We start from the raw sequence: 17604 nt of genomic DNA, 5'->3' as shown, positions 1-17604 counted from the left end.
CACCTGGACCCGTACCTATCTTTACTTTTATCCTTGGATATTCTGGAATTAGCAGTTGTTTGGACATAGATCCATGATAAATGTTTGTTGAATTACCAGATGATTGACTGAATCAACAAAATAATGGTCCATGGTCCAACGATTCCATGATTACCTTATTCTCTCTCTTTTTTTTTTATCATATGCTGGATTAATAATTCCCCAGGCTATCTTTGGGGACAGAAGACCATCTTAAAGGCCCAAAGCTCATCAAGATTCTCGTCATTACCCTACATTAAGCCTTAAAAGATACGCTTCCTTTGTGTACATTATACATGTATTTCATTATGTACCACATACGTCCACAATCTTTGTGTTTGTCTCTTTGTGTATATGATTGTAGCATAAACCACAAACTCACCTGTAATACATTTTGGTGTACTACTAGCTATAATAAGGAGAGTAAAGAACTCCCTGACCAACTACAGTATAAAGAAAATATAGAAATGACAATCTACAAATTAAAGTGAAAACATAATTTACTTTTTTTAAAAGCCAAGACATACAAAATGCTAAATTCAATTATTAAATTCAAAGCAGGAACTTAAAACTTTCGTAAATTCAACAAAGGTCATGGCAGAACCTTACTGATTTTGCCTTGAGGCTACCACAGGAAATATTCAGCAAGGATTAAAATTAATGTGATATTTAAAATAACCTATAAACAGAATAAAGGTAGGAAATTTGTGAGAACAAAGACATTTTCAAAACAAATACTTCAATAAAATGATTTAATTCTGTACCGTAGCCAATTTTAGAGTAGGAATGCTCAGCCTAGTAAGCAGTGAATACAGTGCTGAGTTTGAGGTGAAAATGACCTGGGTTTAAGCCCTTTTTCTGATACTTACTAGTTTGTGACCCTACGTGACTTACTTAACCTCTGAATGCCTTCGGTAGCTCCTTTAACTAAGTGATAGACTGGTGCCAATTTCACTTTTGAAGCCCTTCAAAACCTGTCCCCACCTAACTTTCCAGCCTCATTATACATTGTTCCCTCCTTTTCTCACTTAGTAGTCTTGTCAGATCAGTCTTGATACTTGTAAAACATGATAATCAACCTGAAGGTTCTGTGCTCTTGCTTTGTTTGTACCCAATTTCTAGAATGCATTCCTTCCTTCCATCTGCCTCTCTTCTTTTCTTGAAGACATAGCTTAAGCTTTATCTTCTGCATGAGTCCTGTCTTGATCCTGCAAATGCCCTCTCTTCCCAAAAGCTAGCTTGTATTCATATTTATATATGTTCCTGTTGTCTTTCTCATAGAAGGTAAGTCCCTAAAGGGCAAGGGCTGTTCCACTTTTGTGTTTATACCATTTAAGCTTAGCATAGTGCCTGGCACAGAATAGGCACTTGAGAAATGCTTTTGATTGGTTGATTGATTTATCTGCAATGTTTGAACCTAAATCTGAGTTTGGCAATAAAATTATTTGGAGACATACCGTCACCTTCCACTGTCTTAAGCAGAGGAATATGTGTCTTCTGAAACACTTGGTAATTCATGAAATTTATTTTGGATTTTCTCTGATATTTTAAAAGAAAGAAATGATAATTTGTGAACCTTTCAAACTATCAGGTTACAATTGGGTATATAATAAGGTAGGAAGCACACCGCATGGTATAGAGGAAAGATATTTATCTCTGGTTAGAGAGGAGCAGGAATCAAATCCTGTCTTTTATACTTTCTACCTGTTTGACTTTAAACAAATCACCTAAAGATTTTATCAGCTCCCATGATTCATCTGTTACATCTTAGCAGATGGTCACCAGATTTACAGGAAATTAGGTAGTGCATTGATTGGAGCACTGGGCCTGGAGTCAGGAAGACTTGAATTCAAACCCCGACTCAAACCGTTACTAGCTATTTGATCCTAGGCAAATCACTTAACCTTTGTCTACCTCAGTTTCCTCAGCTATAAAATAACATTCTGTGTAAAGTGTTTATCCCAGTGCCTGGAATATAATAAATTCTTGTTTTCTTCTCTCCTTCCTTCCTATTTATCCAGTCCTAGCATCTCTCCTATCCTCCAGTGTCACATCTCTGACTAATGCACATCTTGAACTGAATAACAGACATTTTAAACACAGCCTGTCTAAAACTGAAGTCATAATCCTTCCTCCTCAACCCTCCCATTCCCAATACTTCACTATTACTGTCAAGGACACCACCATCAACCCAATTACCCAGTTTTTCATCCTATACCATCTATAACTCTTCATTTCCTCCTCTCCCAATATCTACTTTCTTGTAAAGTTTTATTAAAGTCTCCCTTTGCCACATCTTTCATATGACCCCTTCTCCCCTCTGATGCTGTCACAACCCTAATGCATGCCCATATTACCTCAAAACTAGACTATTACGTTAGTTTTCTGATTGGTTCCCCTACCTAAATCTCTCCTCGTGCCATTCCTTTGTTCATTTGGCTGCCAAAGCTCCTTACCTTGGTCCCATGGACCTAACACCTTAAGAGAACAACACCCTGAGGCCTAACCTAGGGATGTTCATAACCTGCCTGACCTCATTTTTCAATTATTAACAAATTTAGACCAAGTGGCAAACTTCCCATTTCAGTGATTCTGAACCACTGGAGCACCCCAATGCCTACTTCCTTATTCCAATCTATCTCAATAAAATCCCTACCGATGTCACACTCTAAAACTACCTACCCCTTCCACTGTGTTCTCTTGAATGCTTGTTCCATAAGTAACAAGCTTGCTTTCACCTTAAATCTTTCCCTTTCCCACTTTTTCCTCTATCTCTCATGGAGACCTGGCTCCCAGCTGATGACATGTCTTTCCTGCTGACGTTTTTTTTCAGCATTGGTTGTACTTTTAGTCATTCCCTTGGCTCACTGTTTGAGGTGGGGTAATTGGTATACCCCTTGCTCCCTACTGCCACTTCTTAACTCACCTTCCCTTACCATCACTAGTAACCTCTCCTCCTTAACAATTCATTCAATCTATTTCTATTTCACAACCAAAATTCTGACGGTTGTTGTCTACCGACCTCCAGAATAACACCCTTCTTCCCTTCATGAGTTTAGTAATTGACTCACAGTTTTTCTCTCCACCCCATATTCTGTCCTCAAAATAGGAGACTTCAGCATACACATCGATACTCCCTCAAACACCCTTACCTCCCAATTCATCAATTTATTCATTTCCTATGGCCTATTCCTCCATTCCACCTTGGCTAGACACAGAGATGGATACAACCTGATCTTTCCATCACCTACAAATGCACTACTTTCACATTCATGACATTCCCTCATCTGATCATAATCTGTTGTCATTCCACCTCTCCCATTGCATTGCTATGTCTGATTATGTTCTCCCTCCTCATTGTAACCTCCAATTCCTTGACCTCTCAGTAGTTTCCTAGTCAACACTACACTGTTTACACTCTTCTCCCTACCCAATCGTCTTTTCGACGAACCAATTCAACTCTATATTGTCCTGTCCTCTTGAGTTTTTTTTTTGCCTTTGCCCTGCTGTAAGAAGCCCTTAAAGAGTCCTTGTAGTGTCTACCCTGCCAATCTCCCTCTTATCCTTGACTACTCTTCCTCGTTTAGTTCCCATGGCACCATTCTCTCCTTGTTCTCCTCCTTCTGTCTTTGAATCATTTGCTGAATCTTCATCCAGGCTACACCCACTACTGGTAGCTGTCCCCTTTCTCTGGTTCTTCTGTATTGTTTCACTTACTGATCTCATCAGCTCCCATGTATTCAATTATCATCTCTATCCTGGTCATTCTCAAATCTACTTATCCTCTCTTTTTATACCCAGTCTCTCATTTCCAACTGCCTGCTGGATATTTCAAACTGTATATCTCATGACATATTTAACTCATCATTTCCAAAACTGAACTCATTATCTTTGCCCTCAAACCCTCCCCACTTTCTAATTTCCCTATTACTATTGAGGGTAGCATCATCCTCCCAGTCATAGTTTTATAAACAAGGTATCATCATGTACTACTCAGTACCGCTCCCCTGCAACCTTATCCAGGATGTTACCAAGTCCTGTTGATTTTACCTTTACAACATTTCTCATATGTTTTTTATTCTGACACTACTACCACCCTGGTATAGGCCCTCATCACCTCAAGCCTAAATTATTATAAGAATTTGCTGGTTGGTCTCCCTGAATCCAATGCATACCTGACTCTTTGCATACCAGTCAATACTTTACTCAGTTGTCAACATTATCTTCCTAAAACACAGGTCTATTCATATCATCCTTAATGCTATAAACTCCAGTAACTCCCTATCACCTCTGTGACTAGATAAAAAATCCTGTTTGGCTTTAAAAGTCCTTCATAACCTCACCTCTTTCCTAATTTTTTTTAGGCTTCTTATGCCTTATTCACCTTCATGTATTCTCTGATCCAGTGACACTGGCTTACCTTCTTTTCCTTGCTCGAGACTCTATCTCCTGACTCCAGGCATTTTCATTGGCTATTTTTCTCGTGCTCTCCACTATATGTCTGGAATTCTCCCTTTGCCACCAGACTTTCTTGGGTTTCTTAAAGCCTCAGCTAAAATAATACTTGAATGGAAAAGCATTTCCTACCTTCCCCCAATACTACTACCTTCCCTCCTGCATTTATCTTCCACGTACAAAGTTGTTTGCATGTTTCTCGACTATTAGAAACTAAGCTCCTTGTAGGTTGGGATTATTTTTGCCTTTCTCTATATCCTCAGTGCTTAGCAGAATGATTATTATATAATAAGTACTAATAAATGCTTGCTAACTTTACTGGGCAGCTGGTTGGCCCAGTGGATAGACCACTGGGCCTGAAGTCAGGAAGACTCATCTTCCTGAGTTCAAATCTGGCCTCAGACACTTCCTAGTTGTGTGCCCCTGGGCAAGTCACTTAAGGCTTCTTGTTCCTCCTCTGTAAAACAAACTGGAGAAGAAAATGGCTAACCACTATTGTATCTTTGCCAAGAAAATCCCAAATGGGATCACGAAGAGTTGGACACAACTGAAAATGGATGAATGACGTCAAGAATAGGAAACGACTAAATAACAATAATGATAACAAAATTGCCTGGTTTTAAATTCCGTGGTGATCAGTTTCTTACTCCATAAAGTAAGAATGTTGCAGTTAGAGGCTTTTGGCAATTGCTTTCAATTCTACATCTTTGATCCTATTATACAATTTAGGTTCAAATCACACGCAGAGCCTTCATAGTTCTATAATCTGGGGCAATTTGCTGAAACTCTCTTAGCCAGATTATAACACGTGCGGCTCCTAAGAGACAGGGCTCCCACAGCCAAGGAGCACTGTGACCTGGGGCTGGGCCCTTAGAGAGGAGGAGGTGAGAAGATGGCTGATAATTCCAGCACTGCCAACAGCAGTGAAGAGATCTGGAAGATCAAGAAACTCATCAAGAGCCTGGAAGCAGCCCACAGCAATGGCACCATTGGATGTTGTTGATCATTCTGCCAAAGGACCAGATTTCAATAAAACAAAACAACCAAGGAAAAGGAGAACCAAAGTACGCTTGAAACTGAATGCAGACTCCATAGTTCTTTCTCTGGATGTGGATAGCAATTTCCACTGTGAGTCTTTTGGTGTTGTCTTCGTTATTTTGTTTTATTGCTCATTCTCATAATTCCTCCCATTAGGTCCAATTATTCTTCACATCATGACTAATGGGAAACTATACTTAATACGAATGTATAAGTAGAGCCTATATCAGATTGTACCCTGTCTTGGAGGAGGGAGTGGGAAGGGAAGAAAATACAAAACTCAAAATATTATGGAAGTGAATATTGGAAACTAAAAATACATGAATTATTATCAAAAAAATGACAAAAAAGTCCAGATTTCACAAGGGGCAAAAATGCCAGCTGATGAGTTTTGAACTGCATCCAATATAAAATCTCATGGAAACTACCTTTCAGTTTGGGGAGCCATTACATCCTTTCACCAAACATTCAAATTTTATAATAATGTACCACCAAATGGTCTGGTTGTTTACTTGGAATACCTGTGACAGAAGAAGGAAAACAAAAAACAAAACAAAACAAAACAAAACAAAAAAAACCAAAACTCAACATTGATTTTGAACCTTTCAAACCGATCAATACACCATTGTATCTATATGACAACAAATTATATATAGAGACTGTTACAATGATGATAGAAAGTTTAGCTTTATTGTAGATCATAGCGCTGTACTTTTTGGCTCTCTGCAAGGAAACACAAAAGAAGTCCTGCACAAATTCATTGTGGATATCCCAAAGAAACCCTGTAAGGAGATCAGTCTGCCTTGTGTTTTGCCTGTTTACAAATAGAAAAATGACTCAACTATGTAAGGAAGGTAGCTGAGATTGCTATGTAGCTGTTTATTTCTGGGTACAAAGTGAACGTGGCTGGTCTCATTTTAGCTGGATCAGCTGAGTTCAAAACTTAGCTAAGTCAATTTGACATGTTGATCAGCAATTGCAATCAGAAGTTTTAAAATTAGCTGATATCTCCTATAGTGGTGAAAATGGATTCAACCAGGCAATTGTGGTGTCTACTGAACTTTTCTCCAATGTGAAATTCGTTCAAGAGAAGAAACTAATAGGGTGATGCTTTGATGAAATTAGTCAAGACACTGAGAATTTCTCTTTTGGAGTTAAAGATATACTAAAGACTTTGGAAATAGAAACCGAGAGATTTTGATCATGTATGAAAATCTAGATCTAATGAGATATGCTCTTCATTGCCAAGGCAGAGAAGAAGAAAATATTCTGTATTTAATTCCAGAGAAAAAGAAGGATAAATCTCACTTTTATAAAGAAAGAAACAGGACAGGAACATGAAATGATAGAGAGTGTGCCACTGTTTGAATGATTTGGAGCAAAGTTGGACATTTTTACAGACAAGTCATAGGAAGGATCCAAGTAGGTAAAAAGATTTGGTGGAATCAGAGGTATCTTGCAGTACTGAGTTGTTTATTAGGAAATGGAATGCTAATGGAGAGAGGATGAATATTTTGACTTTGATGACTACAAAGTAGTCTTCCCAGGTCCAGCAAAATGTGCCTTACCCTTAAACATCCAACCCAAGGAACAAATGTGGTAGAAACAAAACAGGTCCCTCCCTTAAGATTGAGATATTTCCAAAACTACATCCATGACCGTTGAATATCAACAACAAAACCAAAACGAACAAACAAACAAACAAAAAGCAAACAAACCCTCCACTTTGATTTGTCATCTTGTCAGTGCAACAACAAACTATTAAGTTCCTAAATGCGACTTGGGACTAATTTTTTAAAAAGAATCACAGTTTTTACTTTTACTCAAGGGTGAAATTGGTTACTCTCGTATCTTATGAAAACAATATTTCTTTATTCTTTATATATAGAAGCAAAAATATTTTAACTGTTGTAAGCCTTCAAAATTTAATAGAAGTAAGATCATACTGGTTTATTTCTTATTTTGATTGGAGAAAATTTCAAATGTTGCATTTTGTGGGCACCCATTTACAGGCCATTCTCAGCTTAGGCTACATAAGAAGACATATTTGTGGTGAAACATTGGATCCATTTCTATCTTGGTCTCTATTTAATGTTGAAAGGGTAAGATAATAAAAGCAATATTAGCTTCTCTCCCTCAGACTCACACTCTACAACAGCGCATTCAGAAGGTGCAAGTTGCACTGCACATTCAAACTGATTTAAGATTCACTGGGACTGTTTATTCACATTCATCATGAAGAAGCATTTGTGTCCAAGTTTCAGGAGCTCTCATCACTGTATGCTGTAAGGAGGGTGCCCAGGGTCTAAGCCTGCTAGAAATTGGGCATAGCAGTGGGCATGGGATGAGGGCGAGCAGTAAACTGCTTATGCTGGGATTGCGAGAAATAAAATATGCAATTTAAATGGAAAAAAAACCCCTCACCTTCAATTTCCTTATCTGTGAAATGGAGCTAATAATAGCACTTGACTTACAGGGATGCTGTGAAATATTATATATAAAATGCTTTGTAAATCTTAAAGTTATATGAAAATGTCAGTTATTCATAGTATTGTAAGTATAATAATATGCATTTTAATGAGGAATTTTAAGCATGAATTTCCATATTATACCCAAAATGTATATAAATGTATACATATAAATGTGTATAAATTGTATATTCAGAGTTTATATTTTTTATAATCCATACACCATAATGTTCCTCCTCCTTCTTATCTTTTTTCCCTTGCTTTTATTTCTGGCTTTCTATTTTATTTTCTCTTTAGTAACAAGATAAAGTATTCATTCAGGCTGGAACTACCAACATGACAACATGATACAATATAAATTGATGCCTTTCATTATAATCTACTGTTTTAAGAAAAGTTCACAATTTAAACAATTATATTTCTTGATTTTTTTTTGCCAATTAAGTTTGTCTCTCTGTGAACTGAATTTGAATGCAACAACTGAATTGCCTCTTACAGATACCATCTCTTGGCAGGCACACCATCAAAAGTCTTACCTATCTATGATCTATGTATCTATCTATCTGTCTATTTTCTTTAAGATTTAATAAGTAGAGATAAAAGAAAAGATAGTGTCAAATCAAAATCAGAGAAGGCGTGTGAGAATCTTTACACATGGAATACATTAAAGAAAATTTTAAAAAAAGGATTTCACTTAATAGCCCTTGAAGTCAACATGATATGTCGGAAAGATATAATAGAACATGTTAAACATACCCCAGAGAAAATTAAAATTAGAAACAAATGGTAGCCAACAGCTATTATACTCTGATTAGTCAGACAGTTATAATGAACCTGTTCACTGAAATGCTGGAGCTAATTTCAAAAAAAAAAAAAAATTACGAGTGACTTAAGATGTTTCTCCTGTCCAACTAGAGTGCCTGTGTGCAGCTTTTCTTGGGCAAACCCAAATTCCCTTGAGGATTAGAATTATATTAGCTAAATGCCTAACAGCTGTCTCACAAGCATGAGACTAGATCAAGCAAGCAAGCTGCAAATCTGGCCAGGCAGCATGAAAGGCCCCATAATGCAAACTGATTACTTTAGGACTTGCATTAATGTGGCCAGGAATAAAAATAACCCACTGACAAATCCTCGCCTCATTTTCATGAAGGCTGATGAGAACATTTTAGCAGCTGGATCATGAGGCTGTGTGCAGTCTGGGGAGAATGAGTACTATGATCAAAAAGGGTGACTGAAGGGGACCCCAGAACGGCTGATCCCCAAGAAGTAAGAGAGCCTTTTTCTGTTTCTCGAAAGCCACGCATTTGTGACTTCATTTGACATTTATCAGAAGCGCTTCACGGAATGACGATCTTATTTGAATGAAAAATCACAAAACTGAAAACAAGAGGCAAATTTACATTTTAATAAAGATAAGGTTTATGATGTGGAGACTTTCCAGGGCAACACAACCTTATCAAAATGCCTCTCTTATCTCCTTTCCTGACCTGTTAGGGAGGAGTTTCATTTTTTGCTATTTCAATGTAAAAGTCATTGAATGAATAAGAGTATGCCATTTGGATCTTCAGGTTAATGACTTTCTTCTCAAATCAGATTTGGGAGCACGATGGTCTAAACATGCAGAATGAGACACGGTTTTGAACATGGCCAATATGGAAATCTGTTTAGCTTAAATATACATATTTATTGTGAAGGGATTGTTTACTTTTACCCCAAGGGTAAAAGGAGATGGGAAGAAGAAAAACTAAATGCTCGGTAATTGAAAAAAAAAAACATTTAAAAACTCTGGGGCATATTGTTAACATGTATTTAAAGTAATCAAGCTTTGATAATACAACAGTTCTAGGAGACAGTATGGAGAAGGGGAAAGAGCTCTAGATTTGGAATCTGAGGACTTGAATTTGAATCCCAACTCTTGGAATGACCTTGGACATATCATTTACTACCTTGCCTCAATTCCCTCACCTGAAAATTGAGTCACTGTAATCAATTTCTGAGATCCCTTCTAACATTAGTTCCTATGATCCTTCAACCAGCAAATATTCTCAAACAATTTTTGTGTGTAGATAGATAGACAGACAGATAGATATGTGTGGTTGTGTACGTGTAGGTATGTGGGTGTGCATATATAAAAGCTAGCTTCAGCTTAAACTGCTTAAAGTTTGTAAAGTGTTTAACAAATAGTATGTTATTTTATCTTCTCAACACCCCTGAGTGATAAGTGCTTTTATTATCCCTATTTTACAGATCAGGAAACTAAGACAGAAGTTGTGACTTTCCCAGGGCACATAGCTAGGAAGTATCAAAGATACCTATTATGTGTCAAGGTCAGGACTTAGACCCAGGTCTTCATGACTCTGAGTTCATCCTTCTTCCCATAATGCCACATTACCATTATAATTAATTTAGTTCATTATAATACTAGCAAATCAGATATATCTTTATCTTGTTTAACCTCCCTCACCCCTTCCCACCCATTAGTCAGGCTTTGATTAAAGACTTCAATGCATTTTGTAAATCCTAGTTCTCATTCTCCTCGTGAGACAGCATGGTATAGTGTACAAAGGTCATTGAAGTCAGAAGAAGAAGATCTGAATTCCAGTCCGAGTTTTAACATTATTTGTGTGACTTTGGGTTACTTACTCAAGCTTTGGAACCTCAATTTTCTTGGATACACTATGGGAATAATGATATTAATGCCTGCCTCAATAGATAATGGCGAAATGTTCTTGAAACATTGCAAGAGACAGTATAAAGGTGAGGTATAGACTAGCATGTGTTCAGTCATTTCAGTCTACTCCAATGTGCCAGAGCCTCTGTTCTTCAATTGTTTCAGGTGTATTCAATGCTTCATGATCCCATTTGGAGTTTTCTTGGCAAAAATACTGGAGTAGTTTGTCATTTTCTTCTCCAGCTCATTTTTCAGATGTGGAAACTGAGGCAGACAGGGGTTAATGGACTTGCTCAGGGTCACATAGCTGGTGTCCGAGGCTGGATATGAACTCAGGTCTTCCTGACTTCAGGTCGAAACCTCTGTCCACTGTAGCTCCACCTAGCTGCCCCATAGAATAGCAACATTCTTGTTAATAACATCTGTTAAAGCTCCATCTTCCCCTATTTTACTGCCCCTCTTGCCTTCCAGATTGCAGTCACACTGATCTACTTGCCATTCAATGTAGATAATTCATGGCATTTCATTTGGGATATTCTCACCTTTGCACAGGCTGCTAGCCCTTCTTACCTTTGCCTTATAGGATCCCTAGCTTCCTTCAAAGTACAGCTCAGGAACCATTTGCTGCCAGAGGCTTTTTCTGATTTCCCCAATTTTCAGCATTTTCTTTATATATATATAATTAATACTATATATATAATTAATAATTATATATATATAATTAGATAAGCCTATGCCCATACACACACACACATGCTAAAATTTATATAGGACTTACTATGTGCTAGACACAGTGCTAAGCACTTTACAAAGATTATCTCATTTGATCCTGACAACAATCCTGAAAGGTAGGTGCTACGATTAACCCCACTTTACAGATGAGGGAACTAAGGCAAATATGGTTAAGTGACTTGCTCAGAGTCACACAGACACATAAGTGTCTGAGGCCATATTTGAACTCAGCTGTTCCTGATTCCAAGCCCGGCACACTATGTATTGTGCTACCTACACACCTAAACACACACACACACACACACACACACACACACACACACACACGCACAGTAAATGTATATAGTATTTGTATCTGTACATATGTATATGTATTTGCCAGTATATACGTGTATAGGCAAATATCCATATTTACTGCACATATTTTACATGTGTGTACTTTTTACTTATGTATGTACATTATATACTTTTTTCTCTGAGTATAATATAAGGTCCTTAAGGGTAGGGCCTAATTTATATTCACATCCTTAATATTCTTTTATATTTCTTTGTCCTTATATTCTTACAGTGCCTATAATGCATTTTCAATAAATGTTTGTTCATTTAAACATTTGAACACCAATCTTCTCCTGTTTTGAAATATGGCAGGTTTTCTTGGAAAGCCTGTCCCACTGAGAACAGGATGGCATCATGCAAACAATTCTGGCTCTGATTCCAAGGATGTTGGTTCAAATCTCACCAACGATATTAATTTCCCATATGACCTTGGGCCTTCCTGGGCATCAGTCACCTGACTTCTAAAATAAAGGTGTGCTGTCCTCTGAGGTCCCTTCCAGCATTAGATTTAGGATCCCACACCAGATAATCATGCCTGGAGCCTAAGGACACAGAAAGTCTTTCACAGTATTCTTACCATTTGGGTTCATCATGTTTCCTTGTACATGTCCTGTGCTGCGCCACAGCTCACAACGGAACGCCTGCCAGATAGATTCTCAGCTCTTGGAGTAATTTTGTCTTGCTAAATAGAGCTCTCACTGCATGACCAAAAAGGCTCGTGATTTGTACACTCACAGTAAGCACTGTCAAATGCTTCCAAAGATGGAGTGTGATTGCTGCCATATGTGATCCACGCTGCACTCACATGATTGGGAGTTTGCCGTGACATGGCTGTTTGGGAGGCAGAGAAGTTGTCCAAAGGAGCAGAGCACCTGGTTCTTCCACGCTTGGGCCATCTATTGGCCATTATGTCTCCTTTGTTGACAACAATAGCCAAGGCAAAAGACTCCTCCTCCTGGCCATTTCTAAAATATTCAGCCTACACTCTGACCATCTGCCTCATCTTCATCCCACTGGATCTTTGTCCTCTCACCTTTGAGAGATGGGAGCTCAAGGTTTTGATATATGAGCTTGTCCAGTATCACGTCACTATGCCATTTACTGACTATTCCAAACTATACCTCCCTCCCTCCCCCCTTTCTTGCTTCCCTTTATATGGCATCTTCCCTGTTTAGAACACAAACTCTTTGAGAACAAAGCTTATTCTGCTTCCTTTTACATGTATCCCCAGAGTTAAGCATGGTACCTAGCACATAGCAAGTTCTTAGTGCATCCTACTTCCTCCCTCCCTCCTCCCATCTCTACTTCCTTTCTTCTTTCTTCCTTCTTCCCTCCTTCCCTCCTTTCCTCCTCCTTTTCTCCCTCCCTCCCTCTCTTCCTTCCTTCCTTCCTTCCTTCCTATAACCAGAAATCTCATGTGCTCTGTTTAATCGAATGCATTTTTATTACATAGATGAAAGGATACTAGCAGATGAAATGCACCCCTCCATAAACCCATGCAGGCTGAAAGTATAAGATTTCATTTAATGAGATAGAAGGGAGATATTTTAGTCAGGGGTGGTGGATATTCTGTAGTCATAAAACATCTAGCAAGACACAATAACTTCACTGATTGCTCTCTTCACAAATTTGAAGGTTTCTCATGTTGAAGAGGGATTCAGCTTACTCTGGTTGTTTCCAGAAGGCAGTCCTAGGAGCAATAGGGAAAAGTTTGTCTGCAAAAAATCTGAGTGTTTAATGAAGTTCAAAGTCAAGAGGAATGAGCACTGTAATATGCAACAGCCAACAAAAGTGAATGTGATTTTGGGCTGTATGGGGAATATGATAACTAGGATAAGGGAAGTGATAGCTTGCTGTTCTCTACTCTTATCCACTCACATCTGAATTTTAGAGGAAGTACTGGAGAAATTCTGTGGATGCACAAACTATGCCTGTTGGAGATTGGTAGTGTTTGGTAGTATTGGTAGTGTCTCATTTGGGAATATGAGTATTGCTTCAAAAGATAACACACGTGAAATGAATAACTTGTCATCGTTAGTTCCTAAAGGAACTGTATTCTAGCACAGAAGTTTTGGAGTAGATAAAGTGAAAATAAAGAATAAATGAGTAAATAGCTAATACATTGCAGAATAAGGGAAGGTATTCTGTGACTTTTCCCAAAATGTTGGAATTGGGGCTAAAGTTTGTTTATGTAAAGCCACCTTTTTCGTTGTCAACAAAACTGAAATTGAAGTATATTAAAGAAGAGGAGAGAAGGAGAACATGAATGACTAAGGATCTTGAAGGAGCAATTTTTAAAAAAAGGAAAAAAAGAAACTTCAAAAGATTTAATAATTCAGAATAACACAAAGATGCCAGAGTAACTGAGGTTTACCCACCTCCTAAAGGAGAAACAATAGATGTAATTTGCAGAATGACACATACATTTTGAGATATTATCAGTGAAGGATTGTGTGTTATTTGAATATGTATATTTGTGACTTTTTGTTTGTTTTTTGGGGGAGTGGAAAGGGAATGAAATAAATGCTAGTTAATTGAAAAATACATTATAAAAAGAGTTAATTTAAGGAAATTAAACCAGAATGGGGTGGGGGAGATAAAGCTAATTTAACCAAAGAGAATAAAGGGGAAAAGATAATCAGTCTATTTGAAAATACAGGATTTCATTTCAGTGGTACTCTACAGGCTGTCACTGCTAACTATCCCTCTTTGGGTTCCACTGTATTTTAAGTCATCAGCTCTAGTCTGTCTTATCTTTCTTTCTCTTCCTCATTGTCATTGTTTTCATCATCTTCTTTACTGTCATCATCATCATCTTCGTTATCATCTTCTCCTCTTCCTCTCTCCTCTCTCTTATTCCTTCCATCTCCCTCTCCCCCTTTTTTCCCTTCATCCTTCTTCCTCATTTTTCTCTGTCCCCCATAGAGTAGAATGTAAAGTGGTAGGCCAGCAAGTAAATTTCTGAATTTCATCAATCCCAGTGTATTTTCAGAGTCAATAAAGCCAGTTCCTAGCTATTTGAAGTAAATTACCACTCTTTCACTAATAGGCTGTAGAAAGCCAATTCCAGGATGCTGTCCTGAATCAGCACACTGCTGAATTATAGGTCTGAGTTTGCTGGCTCTTCTGTGCTCTTGGCTTAAATCCTCTGTTTACTTGCAATCATGTCGTGTAACAATTCAAACTTCTTTGGGTCTATCTCTCCATTGCCTTCTGGGTTTTCCATTTCAGCTCTGCATAGCTGTCCAATCATAGTGCCAAGGTCTGGTACATCTTTTTTTGTTTACACATTCCTCTTTTTTGTTTCTAGTTTCCCTGTCCCTTTAGTTGATCTTTGCCCTTTGCTTCTCTTGGAGCCTTTGCCCTGGTTATTTCTACCTTACAGCTAGGTATGTTTCTTTCTTTCTCTGGTTATTCTGACATCATTCATGGCAACTTGATTTACTCTAACAGTATTTCCGTTGTCTTTCTTCCTTCTCTGGGATTATCTCAATCCTAAATACATTATCATCATCATCATCATCATCATCAGTAGTAGTAGTAGTAGTAGTAGTAGTAGTAATATTAGTATTATTTCAGGCACATAGTGAAGAATGGAACACAGTGATATTTGTCCATTTTCATAGGAATGATTATTTTATGAGAGAACCCATGACTTCTTAGAAAGAATGCTGATTTGGAGTGAGAAGGGCCTAGTCTCAATGCTGCTTGTAATACTCAGTCACTTAATTTAACTTTTTTTTTTCCTTTGCGTTCCTGGAACTTAACACAGAATCTGACACATAGCATGCAGCTTGAAATATTAATTGATTAATCAGTTTGTGATTTGTGAAAAAAAATATGGCATATCTTGTTTCAGGATTACTTAATTGTAGAATTTTAGTGACCTAATTTGATACCAATTTTATTTTTAAAAAATATACTTTTCCTATTAGGTATGCTTTTGTTCAGTTGAAATGCTATGAACTATAAATTTTAACTTTTTTTCTGGACCACTCTATGATCCCTTTCTTTTCTTATGTTCTCCTTTACTCTTTTCATCATTCCCATTCTCATAAATCTTTATATTTCTTTATACATTTTTAACCTGGTGGTATAGATAAGGTCTCTCTTGTACTTTCACGCTCAACTCTCTTGGTCTTTCTACCTGTTCCATGATATTCTTTTCCCCAATCTCATCTCTCCTCCCCTACAGACAAATAGATGTTACAGTTCTGAAGACAGTTATGTTCTTTCCTCCCCTTCATTATGTATGGTAGTTGTTGGCATCAAAGCTACCTCCAGTCCTCCAAATCTTTGAAATACTAACATATATACTGTAAGCCCATCATGCTTGCATTGTATTGACTCTTCACACACTTATCTGCTAGCCTTTTTCTTTGATGCTATTGTTCAATGTCTCTTTTTTAGAATTCTTTCCTACATCTCTCTCCCCAGACTTCCTGTGTATGATTATTTCATTCTTTTTTACGTGCTTTTCTCTGCCCTCCCATTTTCAACTTCCCTGGGAAACAGCAATTCACTGGTCTCCACAGGGCATCTGTATTTCTCTGGGCCTGTGTGTTTGATCTCCGTTCATTTTTATCATTCTCATTTTTTCTTATCTGCTAGCCTCCATGGGCTACCCTCATCCTGTGCTAAAGTACTCTTCCCATCAGCTCTTCTTAGTCTAAGAGGAATGGTTGGAAACCAAGAGAGATTGCCTGATTCTAGGAGGTTAACATATAGCAATGAACAAAAGACTGACTAAAATTGGGCCCATCGGTGATAAAAAGTACTCCTGCTGCTGTCTCTGCATACTTACTGCTAATATATTAATCACACTATAGATATGACTGACACATAAATGCAGAATCATAATTAACTAGATATAGCCACATTTATATATAGCCTTTCATGGTAAAGGATAATAAATAAGGCCATATCGTAAAATATTTTGAAGTTTCTTTAGAGCAGGAATTCTTGATCATTTTCGTGTCATGAATCCCTTTTGGCAAACCTATACACCCCTTCTTAGAATCATTTTTAAAAAATTTATTATTGATAGAAATATCAAATTTCCATTTGAGGTTAGTTAACATAGAGATGCAAATTTTCTCCATTCAAAATCATGTGCCCTCTGAAATGTATATATGGGTACCTTGGGGGTAAGAACCATTACTTTAGCAGGTATTATGAACTAAGACTCTTAGGTAAAATGGATTAAAAAATATTATCCAAGCCTTATCTCATGGTTTCTCTTCATTTGTGACCTGTCCCACCACTACCATCTCACTGATGCACATGAAAGTCTGTTTGGTGTAGTGACTGGAATGTCTGACTTGAGGTCAGGAAGATCTGGGTTCAAGATTTACCTCTGCCATGTACTGGCTGTGTAACCACGGGTAAGCCCCATAACTTCTCAATGGACTGACTATAAATTACAGATGGGTAAATCCTCTATATTGGTAGTAGGATCTTTCACACTGGAATTCCCCTACCCCAATTAAACCTTAGTATAGAATAATGAAGAAATCAGAGAATGAATAGATGTGTGTTTGAATCTATCTATCTATCTATCTATCTGTATATCCACATGTAATAAGTACTTGACACATATGTTTGTATGCATATGCAAACACATACACATATACACATACATATACATACACTATATACAAACACACATAGCAATATTGGCACATAGCAGTGACTTAATAGATGCTAGAAAAGTATGAGAATTTAAGAATACCTGGAAGGACGGTTTTGTCTATTGACAAAATATATGAATATATAAGTGTTTATGTTTGAGTGTATGTGCACAAAAAAGCAAAGAGAGATTGTAGGATGAAATATTTTATGTCAAAGTAGTTATATCTGCTTGTAATTATCTTCATTTAAAGT

General features: G+C 37.4%; 1 protein-coding gene and 1 pseudogene across 1 annotated transcript in view; both read left to right on the top strand.

Annotated features, from left to right (window-relative positions):
- The window catches only part of ZNF385D (zinc finger protein 385D), a 968814-nt gene that overhangs the window by 421549 nt on the left and 529661 nt on the right, over window positions 1–17604 (top strand). The gene's annotated exons all lie outside the window — the stretch shown is intronic.
- On the top strand, window positions 5366–7114 carry LOC114050531 (annotated as a pseudogene).

The sequence above is a fragment of the Vombatus ursinus genome, unplaced genomic scaffold (assembly GCF_900497805.2).
Source record: "Vombatus ursinus unplaced genomic scaffold, bare-nosed wombat genome assembly UNPS02014799.1, whole genome shotgun sequence".
Classification (NCBI taxonomy): Eukaryota; Metazoa; Chordata; class Mammalia; order Diprotodontia; family Vombatidae; genus Vombatus; species Vombatus ursinus.
This window is presented reverse-complemented; position numbering and strand designations above follow the sequence as displayed.